At 46.9% G+C, this 13,539-nt stretch overlaps 1 protein-coding gene across 2 annotated transcripts in view; it reads left to right on the top strand.

Moving 5' to 3' along the window:
* Ext2 (exostosin glycosyltransferase 2) overlaps window positions 1-13,539 on the top strand; it is a 143,928-nt gene that overhangs the window by 29,895 nt on the left and 100,494 nt on the right. The window lies entirely within an intron of this gene.

Genomic DNA, 13,539 nt, shown 5'->3' with positions numbered 1-13,539 from the left:
CCACTAGGGGAAGCCTGTTGTGGTTCAGGGATGCCAAGTCGAAGCCTTCGGGAAGAAGGTTCACAGTCACAGCAGGTGATGCTGCTCATGACTGAGACAGGGAGTCTGGCCGCTCCAGGCAGTGCTTCTGCGTGGCTGTGACGTGACGGTGGTGCTGTGTACATGACCTCGCTTCCTGGGTCAGCGGCCTTGGTGACAATGCTCCCTTCTGCCTGGTGGAGCATTCGCCCTTCTCCGCCTTTCTCTCCAGACTTTTCCTTGGGCGGCTCTGACTGCCTCAAGGACTCCTCTGGGCTGCCCGGTGAGTCCTCCTGGTCTTTCCTTCTCTTAGAGTAAATCTTACTGGGATTAGAAATTTAAAAGTCTATCCCCAAATTGGTAATATATTTGTTTTTTTCTGTTTCCTTTTATTTTAAAAAAAAAATCTAACTTTTTTGTATCTTTGTTTATTTTTATGTGGTGCTGAGGATCGAACCCAGTGCCTCACATGTGCGAGGTGGGCGCTGTACCACTGAGCTACAGCCCCAGCTCTGTTTCCTTTTTTAAAAATAGATTTTTAAAACCTTTTTATTGTTGTCACATCTCTGCAGGAGACGGCAGGGGAAGAGCCCGGAGTGCTCTGGGCACGCATCCTTGGGTTCAGCTTGGCTCCCCCATCCCCTTGTTCAGCTCGGCTCCACTTCCTTGGGGGCCTGCAGTTACCCTGGCCAGAAAAGGGGCCTCAGGCTTCTGAGTGAGGGGGACAGTCACCTGCTGTGCCCTGAGGAGGCTCTGGGTTGCGGTGCTGCACTGTTGGCAGGCTACCCTGCCCCCCTGGGCCTGAGTGTTGGTGACCACTCCTCCCTCCCTCAGCTCCCACACTTGTTGCTTTGGTCTCATCTCCCATTCTTTTACATAGGGCCACACAGCATGGAGGGAGAAGGTAGTGGAACAAATCCGCTCATTTGATGGCTGGGAAGCTGGAGGTGGGGAGAGGGAGGGTGAGGGGGAAGGGACCAGGTCCCTTTTATAGTACACCCAACAACCTGGAGACTCTCACTAGGATCCGCCTCTTAAAGGTCCTACCACCCCTAGAATCACCATTTGGGAGTCGAGCCCTCTATACGTGGGCCCTGGGACATTTATCCAAAGTACAGAAATACCAAACTTCCTATCACACAGTAATTAAGTCTGTAGGTTCTTAGATTGTCTGTGTTGAATGCCAGCTCTGCTGGATGCAAGCTGTGTGCCCTTGGGCAAGGATCTACCTACTCAGAGCCTCAGAAACCTCATCTGTGAAACATTTTGGCATTTTTTTTTTTTGTACCAAGGATTGAACTCAGAGACACTTGGGCATTGAGCCACATCCCCAGACCTATTTTATATTTTATGTAGAGGTAGGATCTCACTGAGTTGCTTAGGGCCTTACTAAGGTGCCAAGGCTGGTGTGAACTCTCAGTCCTCCTGCCTCAGCCTCCTAAGCCTCTTGGATTACTGGTGATGCCACTGAGCACAGCCAACATGTCGGCATGATTGGAAAACAGTCCAATGATGAGCTTCCCTGCTGGCTGTGTCACAGTGTGCTCATGTTTACTTTAAGTTTTTGGGCTTCCCCCTGTTGCTTAACTACTGACATCATTAGGATTATAAAATCACTTTTGAGATCTCTAGATTTTTATTCTGAACCTGTGGTTCTTAAAACTGATGTAGAGGAGAATACCCTTTGAAGCATCAGGGTGTTTGTACTCCTTGTGTTACGTTTTGTGGCATCTGTATTTATGAACAAAACTAATTATAGAATCACATGCTGAATCATATTCCATAAGAACAAACTGGGGAGGTAAAATTGAGCAGTTCCTGTACATTTACCTCTCTTCCCCACCACCCTACCAGTCCTTCTGGTTGAGAAAGAGTCATTGATTTTCAGACCAGCTCACCGAATACAGTTGTTCTGCAGGAACTAGAGGCCTGAGGCCAGCCTCCGGTCATTTCAGTGGTGGGCTCAGAGTCATGAACTGTTGAGATGGAATGAATGCAATCATTAAAAACAGGGTGCTGTACACTCTGTGGGTTCCAAGAGACACACTTGGAGTCAGAGGACTTGGGCTGGAGCCCTGGCTCTGTCCCTATTAATTACATGACCATGGTAAATCACCCATGCTGCTAGGCTCTCATTTTCTTATTTATGAAATGAAGGGCTTGGCTAAATTATCCCTCATGTTCCTTGGAGCTATTTAAGAACTCCACGAAACTCCTGTCCCAGCAAGACCGTTGCTCTCCCTGAACAGCTCAGTAGTCATCTCTTCTCCCACAAACACCTCTGTTAACAAGGGGTAGTTCCTTCTCTGGTGGCGGACACCCTGCGCTATGCCATCTTACACAGGAGGGCTTCCCGGGCCCTCTTTCCTGGTGCTGCTATCTGACTGTCCACAGTTCTCCATTGGTGCCCTGTTGGTTTGCTTCCCTTTCTCTAGTATTCTGTGATCCCAGACTGACCTCTTTTCCCTTCCAACCCTACATTCCTAGACTGCACTGATAGCAGCTAGCTGTGAGATGATCTGGTTGAAGTAATTCCCAGTTAGGTATCAAGGATGACTGGGTTCAAGTGCTTCTAGATACCAACAGCATCTTCCCCTCTCCCAAGCTGTGACAGCTAAAAATGTCTCTAGACATTGCCAGAAGTCCTCCTTGGGGTCAGGGGAACAAAATTCCTTTAATTGAAAACCACTATACTATTGATAATGTGTCACCTGTAAGATCAGAGAGTGCGTTAGTCAGCTTTGTGTCACTGCAGTGGAGTACCTGAGCAATTAACTTATCAAGAGAAAGGGCTTTTTTAGCTCACAGTTTGGAGGTTCAGATCCAAGATCTGGCAGCCCCCTGGTGTGGCCTCTGATGAGGGCAGTAGATGGCAATGGCAGAAGCACTTGGAGTGAGTGGTCACTCCACTAGTCGGGAAGCAGAGAAAGAGAGGACGGGTCAGGGCCTATGAGCCCCTTTGAGGGCACACTCCCAGTGATTTCCCTCCCCTGAGGCTCCGCAGCATCTCCCGTGCTGCCTGCCCTGAGACCTTTCCCTGCGGACCTTTAGGGGACTACAGTAAAGAGAGTGAAGGTTCTTTTTGTTCTGTAACAAAATATGCTGTTTCTAAACTATGCTTGTCATTTTGCCTTCTGTTTACCTTCCATCTGTTTAACTTGACCTTGGCAGGAGTAAGTAAAAAAATAGTCTCCACCTGATTCTGAAAAACTGCTGAATCTTAGTGAGTTCTCTTAAGGAAGGACAGATTTGGGCCATCTTGTAAGACAGGCATGAACCTTTTGAGACACCTGAGGCTGATAGCTTAATGCTCCTAGGTGATTGCCAGAATGAACTGAGGCTGAGGAAGCAGGCCCTAAGGGAGCTGCATGGACAGCTGTCACCAGCAGAGGTCTCCATCCACTTTTAGGTGACTCATTTCAGTGTTTGAGTCTTTCCAAGAAGTCCCAAATGCCCTGAGCTGCTATTCTTCATAGGAGTGTCAACCTCTTTGCTGCTCAGTGAAGAAGAAACAGTGCTCAGCTCAGGGGTTTGTACTCCCTGGATGAGAGAGAGAATGAGTTTCTGAATCAGTCCAGAATTGTGGGGTGGGATCTTGGTGAGAAAGGTATTGCAACAATAGTCTGCACCAAGTTTGGGGTCAGAAAGGCTGTAGTCGCCTGGTAGATACATGGCCCAGGTCCTTACTGAGCTGGGGAGTTCATTTGTTAAGGGAGAAGAACATTCTTCCTGACAAGGAAAAGAGTTAAATTTCCTCTTGACCTTAGCTGTGGTTGTGCAGCTCCCTGAGGTTAAACGTGAGGCTGGAGCTGCGAGCTCAGCGAGTGCCGTAGTTAGGTGAGCAGGTTGGAGGAAAGGGAACAGAGAAGAGTGTGTCTGGGAAACACTCCCGCAGGCCATCAGCCAGCAGTGTCCACACACAGGCACTGGACAGCCTTGAGGGGCTCACGAGGGTTTTGGGGTGAGTTAAACAGTTCCTTAAATCATTAGAGGATAGTAGTTATAACAATGTGAAGCTGACTTATTGGTTGCCCTTTATGAGCTAACTGGCTAGCCTAGCCAGTTGATTTTTTTGAAGGCCTAGGTGTTGTTTTCCTGGGGAGTATGGGTGATGGTAAGGAATCTGTGATTCCACCCACAATGAGGACTAGTCATCTGGAGGATACGGTACGCGCTCAGAGAAGGTTGACAGGATGACATGAGCTTTCTGCAGCATGTCAGGGGCTGAAGTGGGAGGAGGAGTCAGCTAACATCAGGACAGATGGATTGGAAGTAGCATCTGAGCAGGCTTAGGATGAGGCACTTTCTTACTCTGGAAGGCAGGAGGAGGTGTGCAAATAAACATTTCTCTATAGTCAAATGGCACGTACTTATCCCAGGCCCCTTGATCTACCAGAAAAGGCAGACAAGTGAGGGTCTTGGCAGGCTGGAGGGACTCAGGCTGTGTAGTTAGGAATGTCTGTGAGGTGGGAGGGAGGTGTAAGTGGATCCCCAGTTTATCTGTTGAGCAGAGTTTCCAAACATTCTTTTATTGGTCAGTGGCTCCACCAGCAGTGACCTCTCCCCTCAGCCACACTAGGAGGTGGAAGTCAGGAGCCTGCCTTGCCTTTGAACTCTTCTTTGTACTCAATTGGCTGGGAGCCTTTGAGGTGGCAGAAACATTCAGCATCTTCTCTCCTCTCCAGCCTTCACACACGGGTAAGTTAAAAGGCCACTTTCCCTTCAGCCTGTGACCCTGCCCCATCCCGCAGACCTTCAGGTTTTCCTGCTAAGTGTACCAGCTATTTGTGCTGCAGAGATATCATGGACTGCTTAGGAAAAAGTCAAAACACTCTTTTTAACAAAATAAATCCAGGTGTGTGGAGCCTTCCCTACCAATGCCTCTCCCAGTAGTGAGCTCTAGCTGTGATCTGGGTACCACATGCAGGTGCTTTGTTTGTAGAAGAGCCGTTACCTGGGGGCTCCCATTTTATCTTATTTACACACAATCTTAACGCATTGGATTATGATATTTGGTTTCCAGAGTCATCATAGTTTAGAAGCCACAAATCTGAAGGGGGATAAAAAGGGGGACTACAAGCTAGGGTCTCTGCGATGCCAGTCTGGCAGCCTCCTGACGGAAGCCCAGGCAGTTTCTCAGGGTTCACTGTGTCCTGGGCGTATCGTCAGAAGATGGCAGAATCCCTGGATTCATAGGAGTGCACGTTTGTTTGGTTTTCATAGTTTGGCTTCTGACCTCCAAACAAGCCTTGACATCAATCTGAACATTGAAGTCTCTATTTATTCCTCCCACAGTTGTTGCTAATGGGCATCCTAATCTTTTAGCTAAGGTTTAGTTTTGTTTAGCATATGTATTTTTAATGTTGGATCTTATATAATGTGCTTTGTAAAATTTTCAGTATAGACTGTTGAAGTTTTTTTTTAATTTTTTTTTTCAAGTTGTCAATGGGTCTTTATTTATACATATGTGGTGCTGAGAATCGAACCTTGTGCTTCACACATGCCAGGCAAGTGCTCTACCACTGAGCTACAACCCCAGCCCTGAAGTTTTTCTTTTTAAGAAGTGTTCTATGATTCGCTTCAAGGTATAAACCCTCCCGTGTCTGGAAACCTTGGCAGCCTAGACCCTGTATTGTCTGCGGGTTCCGGTGCTGTGGGCTCAACTATCCTGTCCCTGACAGTTACACAGCAGTCTGTGTCCATTTCTCCTTCATTCCCCACCCCCAACACATGTGTAGTTTACAGAGCAGACTTTCAACAGAAGAGTGAGATAGGCCGTTAGAAGAGTAATCGGAATTTTTTATGTGAAGACACTGAGGATAAAGAGACTTGAAGTAATCCTCCCAGGACCACACGCATGTGAGGACAGGCGGGAAGACACCCCACTCTGCTGCTCACAGCTGTTTAGACCGCAGCGGAGCTGGGCCTGGACTGCGGGTGAGGTTGGGCTGAACTCCCAATAATTCAAGCTGACTGCTTATTGACTAGTCTTCTCCCAAAAGTGGTTGCTTGAGACAGTTAAGGCTGGACACATCTCTGGAAATATATTTGGGGGAATGTGGGAAAGGTTTCACTTCTAATTTCTAGGATTATAATGTCTGTCATTCACCCCACCCAGCTATGAAATCGAGAATTTTTTTTTAATATACATAAACTAGATTCTCAGGGCTTTAAAAAAAATGCCAATGATTCCTTTCCAGCCCCTATGTGCCACTCCAAGCTGTGTTTCCCAGTCTCTTTCATCAGGCTGGGGTGTAGCTCAGTGGTAGCGCGTGTGCTTACCACGCCCGAGGCTGGGGTCAGCCCTGGCTTGCAAAAAAAAAAAAAAAGTAGAGCTACTGCATTGCTTCTCCCTTAAACAGAGCTGGCCGACCAGTCTTGGTGTTCTTCCTGTAAAGTGAACAGGCACTGTGATTCCCACACAGAGCAAGGCCCTTTGGCCCCTGAGAGAGCCTAGGTGGATGGAACCATTTCTGGTGTCTTTCAGATTTCCTAAGATTCTTTTCGGTAGCACTGAGAACTGTGTGTTTGGATTTTCCTGTGTGTATTATTTGGAACTCTTAAGGAAGAGCATTTTCATGTCTGTATGAGTTTAACTTTCTTTTTTCCAACTTTGGTATTAAGAACCTTGTTGGAAAAAGACTTTTCCCAAGTATCTGATGGGAAGCCAAGAAAAGCATTTTAATAGAACTGTCTCAAATTTATAGTGCACTGGGGCCCGTAAATAAATTTTCCTGTCTTTAAGGTTTGGACTGATTTGCAGTTGTTTTGTATAGCTTCTGAGATTTAAATCCTCACAGTCCAGATGGAGAGACCATAGAGCTGCCCTCCCTGGCAGCCTGGGTAGATCTTGTCTGAGGCAAATAGAAGGAAGTAGTGCGTGGGACTCCGTCTCTACTGGTAGCTTTTCTTGCTGTAACACCATTTTCAGTTGATCTGGTAACTTTTCCTAGAACAGCTCAACTTAAGCATTCTCTAAATTTACAAGAACGAGGATCCTTAATTTCATACTGCGATGAAATCAAATAAATATGTTTTAAGCATCTGTTTTGTTCATAATATTGTGTTGGCATATTGAGGAGATTAAAAGAAACCCAGGCGTGGATCCTGTCTTTAGAAAGGCCTACAGGTCACAGGTGAGAGGGCGTTCGGCAGGGTGCAGATGACGAGTCCAGGAGTGCTGCTTGCTCAACTGTGCTGAGGGGTGTTAGGAGTGACCCCTGGATGAGGGGAGTCAGGAGGTTGGGGAGTCTCGAGGACTAAATAGTCTGTGGGAGGAAGGGAGGCTGATCTCTGAGGCTGCTGGCCTCCACCTGAGGACACCTCTGTGGCAGAGGTGAGTGGGTAAGAGGTGCTGGGTAGGGCAGACCTGGTATAGGGAGGACTGAGAATAACAGCAATAGGGAACTTTTAGAGAATTGGAAAGAAGTGAAGTAGCAAGTGGAGAAAAATGAAAAGATGTGTGAAGAAAGTAGGGAGGCTGTGTAATAGAAGAGATTTAGAAAAAAAGAAATCAAACCTTAGAAATTATGCAACCCATCCCTCCTTTATCACAAATGACCAGAAAGCCCTAGAGTCCCAGAGGTGTTGAGGACACATCGATCGCTAGGGACGAGGCTGAGCTGGAACCTTGTCCTCCTGGTTCCAAGTCCAGTGGTTTTTTTGTGGGTGAGGGGCATGGTGTACTGTCAGGTCTTCCACACTCCAGGTAATTATTCATTGATAGACCATGAGGACAATTCAGTGCATCATGACTGGTGTTTTACTATCATGATAGGAAAACTGTCAGAAAGCAGTTTTACATAGTTAAGGGTAAATATTTCCTGAAACCTTTGTTTCAGGTTGAGTTGTCATAGAAAATGTATTTGTGTGTTTCTAACTGTGAGTCTCAGTCCAAAAAGTTGAGAAGGATGGTAGTAGAAGGCATGTGGGCCTTCAAATTGGAGAGGCCTGAATTGGTCTCCGCCGTCTGTTTGCCAGCTTTATCAGTAGGGCAAGCTTTCCCAGGCTCCAGTTTTCCTATCTAAACTCATTGATTGGCCTGGTCCCTGGTCCAGGCCAGCCGGCAGGCATTTGGGAGAGCTCCCTGGGTCTGCATTTGAATTTTGGAGGAAGGCTCCTAGTAAGGAGTGTGGTCTTGAGGAACCACAGCAAGTTACCGACACTGATGTTTTATGCATTTGTTTTTGGGCTTGGAAACTTGAAACAAAATTTTGTCCTGTGAATTGGGGTGTTCTTTTTACATCTTGGCGTGGAAGGCGGTTCACCCCTATGTTTTTCTATTAGGATCAGAATGGCTTATGGGGGGGAAATCAGTGATTCCCTAGCTCGCCTTTTTGTTTCAATCCAGTGGTACCTTAGGATAAGGTATTACTACTCTTTTTCTGCTGTCCAGTGAAAAAAATTTTATCCTTTGTCTTTTTTCCCTTCGTCTAATCTGTTCTTTGCCATATTATGATTTTATTCATTTTTTTTTGAAATAAAAAATTAGAAACAAAATGAACTTGTAGAGGAAAATTTTTTTAAAAAAGAATTGATATCTGGTTGATGAACAGCTGAAGACCTAGAATCTAGTGAGCATGAACTATAAATAAGGGGACATTTTGTGGGGCTCTGAAGGACTGCTCAGATACCTTAGAAACACAGCTGCTCACAGTCCGTTGGAAGGAGAAGGTTCTGGTGGGATTCTCAGGCTGTACTCTGGGTCTCCCCTTCTCTTCTCTTTGCTACTTCAGCTTCCCTTCCCCCAGCCTTTTCTCAACAGCTCCATCCCATATTTAAAGTCCCACCGGAGAGCAGAGAGGAGCCCCAGCCCCCAGATGATTCAGGCCAGGGGCTAAAACACTCCCATAAATCTGTGGCTCATTTTAGTGCCACGTTAAAACAGTGTGAGCGGCTGGTTTCCGTGGCCCCTGCCCTCTTTCTTTATGAGCTTCTTTGGCTCTTCTCTATAAAGAGGCCCTGTGGAGTCATTTGAAAGTTCTTATCAGTTTGCTGACAGCTATATGGGCCTTTCTGCTGAGTTCAGGAGCTCAGGCGGGTGTGTGAAACTTCTGATATTAAAATTGAAGAAAAATGCCAGGCAGAAGGGACCTGGTAGTGGAGCAGCAGTCTGGAGGGGAAAGTCTAGCCAGGTAATTAACCTCTGTGGGTCCTGACCCTGCTGACAGTGTTGGCCAGAGAGGGTTTCCATGGGCTTTGGTTCCCGTCCCACGATCAGAAAGTGCCACTCCCTTGTGGTCTGTGCTTCTGGGCCTCTGCGTGTGAGGTTGGCAACCCCAGGGGGTTAGGGTGGCCAGGTTGGCAGTCTCATTGGCTAGATCTCTGGAGGCAGGTTCTTGCCAGCTCCGGCCTGTCTGTGTCCACAGCATCGCTCTTGTTGGATTTGAAGGGACTCATGCCGTCTGCCATGCTGCCCCTTTTAACGCGGATTGGTAATCGTCCCCGGGTGCTTCCTGGAGACCGAGTCCCCTGAAAAGGTCATCCTGCCGTGCTGGGCCTCCTGCCTTCTCCCTGCCTTCTCCCTGCCAGGGAAGGGGCTGGAGGCCGCCTCTCCCTCTCCCCTGCCACTTTGCCTTTCTTTCTTAGCTGGAAAACTTTTGCAGCGGCAGCTGAGGGAAGGAAAAACCATTACCTGGACTGTGGCCAGCGGCTTGATGGGAGCTTCAAAATCTTTGGCATCTCCTGCCCAGAATGTTTTTCCAGGCATTTCACAAAGATCATCCTTACTCTCCACCTTCCAGCTCTCCAGCCTCGATTTCCAGAGAGCGAGGGGAGGGCGCACGTGCCCTTAGAAAGTGCTTGGTGTCTTCCTGCTCCTCTTCTGACTAGCTTTAGGAAGGGGTTGGTAGTGATAAGCAAAGTACTATGGACTTTTTTTTTTTTTTTAAAAACTACTCCCATTCCTTTTTGGCATAAATATGTTATTTTTCCCTTTTCAAGTAGTTTTGGAAGTGAGCAATTTTCCAAGTGTGTTCAATTTAAAACAGTCGTTTAACTTGAGGTAAAAGCAAGGACTTTTGGTAGTATGTTAGTCAAACATAGAACTGTTAATCTAGGATTATCATTGAGCAATCAAAAAATAATTTTATTACTCCCAGCAAACAATAAAAATACTGATTCATTTTATTACTCACACAGCTCCTGTAGGGAGAGTAATTAGGCACAGAAACCAAATGAGCGGCAAAGCAAAACCAAGTGCCCCGAAATCCAAAGTGGGAGGGTTACTTTTCATCCTTTCCTGTGATTAAATGGATACCCTGCAGTTAGTTCAGAAGTTTAATTTAGGGCCAGAGCTGGGTGTAATCACAGTATAATTTTAATGTGCTAAATAACTTAGATGTGTGGGAGTTGTCGTAAGTGGACAGCCACGGGCATTCTTCAGCACACAGCCCTCTCCAGGGGCTAGGGTGGATGGAATGGCCACCATTTCCTTCTTGGACATTGGTTAGAGAACTGTCCCTAATCAGTGGGTTAACCATGATTATAATGTAATGACCCCCCAACATGGGGTCTGGCTTCAGGAAATGGCCTCTCTAATAAAGGTGTTAAATATTAATTTTCAGGGGCTGTGGCTGTGGCCTAGCATGTGTGAGGCACTGGGTTCGATTCTTAGCACCACATATAAATAAGTAAATAAAATTAAGATCCATCAACAACTAATAAAAATATTTTTTAAAAATGTTAATTTTCAGTCTGTATTATAAGAAATGTCTGGCTCTTTGGGGCCCATGTCCCACAGGGTGAAACTGTTTGCCAAGCAGTTCTGAGAAGCAGGGGTCATTGCAGGAAATGCCTCGTAGGTTTTGTATGTATCACATACCTACTTAGAAAAATATCTAGGTTTACAAATGACTTGTAAACGATCAGTGTTGATATGTTTGGTAGAGAATTCACTTTTTTCAAGCTGATTCACGAAATAACCCATTCTGTTTATTTGCATGACTTAGTACGCTGATGCTGTGACAGGCTGTGAGTATCAAAATTATTTTTGGCAGGGTGTAATTGTAGTTTGTAACAACAGAGTTCTCTCACTCTCTGCTGCTGGTCTTGGGAATGTGACAGCAGTCACATTTGTATATTTCATTGTCTTCATTTGAGGTCTGTTAATGCTGAGTCAGGCCAGATTGCTAGAAATTAGCTCCATGTAACCATTTCTGGCAGTATAGTTCTCTCTCCGGAACACTTGGAGGCCAGTTTGTTATATTTAAATGTGTACTCACCGCCCTTTCTGATTAAGGCTTTAGTAGTAGGAAAACACTTTATCTTTCGGATTCTGTTGCTTTTTATGGGAAGGAGCAAGTGGTGTCTTTTAAAATGTTTGAAGTCTGTGTGTGTGTTGAAGGGATATTAAGCTTCAGGTTAATTTTGTCAGGCCTTCATGGTCTTAAATATATATCACTTTAGAAAGACCTTCGAGGTTTTCCTTTTGGTTATAAGTTGCTGATGAAGGTTGGGTGCAGCAGTGTGGCACCCTGGCATTTGATGGAAATGAGAAGCCCACATTGAAGGGGCTGAGGCACATCCTCCGGTTGCCATGCAGAACGTGGGGAACAGCGGCCAACCGTGCTCCCTTCAGCTTAGAATAGCCACGAATCTTCCCGACTCTGCCGCGTAACTGCAGGGGGTTTTGTAAGTGACGTGGCTACAAGCACACTCTTTGGAAGGTTTTAGATTGGAAGCTATAGAAGAGGAAAATTGCCACTGTCTAATCAGCTACTGAAGCAATTTCTGAGATGAGGGGGTGGGCTGGAGTGGGGTCGGGACCTGAGGGACCAACTCTGCATCCCCCTCCCACTCCGCAGGGCTGCCTGTGCTGTGGTTGGGTGTGGCTCTCTGGAGGCCTGGCACAGTGGACCAGCCAGCCCTGCTAAAGGCACATGACATCTTCAGGTGGGAAGAGCAGGCATAGAAAGTGAGCAGCACAGACAGGGCTCAGCTGTCCCCATGTCTAGTCCAGGGAAGTGCTCCGCAGCCCTCAGTGAGAGCAGTCCTGGAGGACTCGCGTGCCTCTGGTCCAGTGGAGAAGTGGCACATGGCATTGGAGCCACATGAGTCTCAGATTTATTTTTTTCTAGGAGTGTGTGGTGATGGCGGAAGGGCTGCCTGGCAGCCTAACTGCTGAGTTAGAATTTCATGCAAAAAAAAGAGAAGAAACTGCCAAAAGTGTCTCCTTGCCACACAGGAAGAGGAACTGAGTTGAGAACCTCTCCTGGACCTGGCTGTCACCATGGTAGCTTAGGGGACGAAGAGAGCTTTCGGGCTCTGCCCTGAGTTCCTTCTGGTGTTGGTGTGCGTCTGTTTTCGGTAGAAGGGACAGGCCTTTCAAGTGGGCCTGGTTGGAGTAAGGCTTGTTTTATATTCGCCTTTTCAAACAATCGCATGCTTGCTTTCTCCTGGTTTTAGCATAGCAAACATGGGAAGTCTCACCCCAGGCAGATTCCTTTACGGTTGGTGGACCCAAGTGGTGCTCTTATTTATTTGTTTTTGATGACACATCTTGATTAAAGGTTTCCAATCCACATTTCAGCTCTTCCATGGAAGCAGCCGGCAGAGAGAGCTGGTCATTTGCTAATCCCTTGAGAGGCTCCCTGATCTGGCCTAGGGAACAGTGGTATTTGGAGGTGGGATGACTCAGAAAACTGGGCACAGTGGAATGAGTCTCTAGTCTCTCTGCCAAGAAGGTTGGCCAAACAAATTTTATTGGTCAGTGGCTCCTGCTTTAGTAACCTTTCACCCCGTGGCTCTTGGAGGTGCGAGCAGAGGCCTCCTTGCCTTTGAACTCCTCACGGCTCCCGCCTCCTCAAAGGCTCCCAGGCAGGGGCTTGTGTTTTGCTTGGGACCTCGCCTCCCAGCAGGGTCTCAGTGGTTGGGAAAACTGATCCACCCTGAGAACACTGACATATTTGAAGGTGATACCCCTGAGACTTGCAACCTATGGCTTTCTATTTCAGGAGCTGTCTGTCACATGTCAAGAAACATGACTCGGGTTTCCCCGTTTTCCTCTCTTCCCTTCTTGTCTCCTCTAGGATGGGAGGTCACAGCACTGGGGCGTTTCCTGAGCATTCACAGCGCCCTCTTTTACCTCTCGTCCTTTCACCTTTCTTCTAACCTGCCCCAGGTGCCATTTATCTTGAAAGATTTTTTTTTAAGAGGGCAAAAGCATGCAAGTCCCGAGCCATCTTTTGTGTCTGGGAGCATAATTAATGGTGAGGATGCCCAGGGAAGGTGTTATAGGACGTCCATGTTCAGTCCCACTACCTTCAGATCAGATAGGCCTGGTGTCAGACAGCCCAGCTGCACTCTGCAGTGCCTCTGTTTCCATTCCAGTGCAGGGAAAACGGGCTCTTACAAGAGGACTTAGAAATAGCGTGGATTACTTTCCCACATCTTCTGGGTTCTTGCCTGAGGAGCAGGAGCCAAAGCTCACCCAGGTACTGTGGACGTTAGATGACTTCAGCATAGCTTCTTTGGGAAGAAATTCACTTCTCATTCTGAAAACATTGACAGAAAATCCCTCTT

This window comes from Ictidomys tridecemlineatus, chromosome 4 (assembly GCF_052094955.1).
Source record: "Ictidomys tridecemlineatus isolate mIctTri1 chromosome 4, mIctTri1.hap1, whole genome shotgun sequence".
NCBI lineage: Eukaryota > Metazoa > Chordata > Mammalia > Rodentia > Sciuridae > Ictidomys > Ictidomys tridecemlineatus.
Note: the sequence above shows the minus strand (reverse complement) of the source record. Positions and strands in the feature narration are given on the sequence as shown.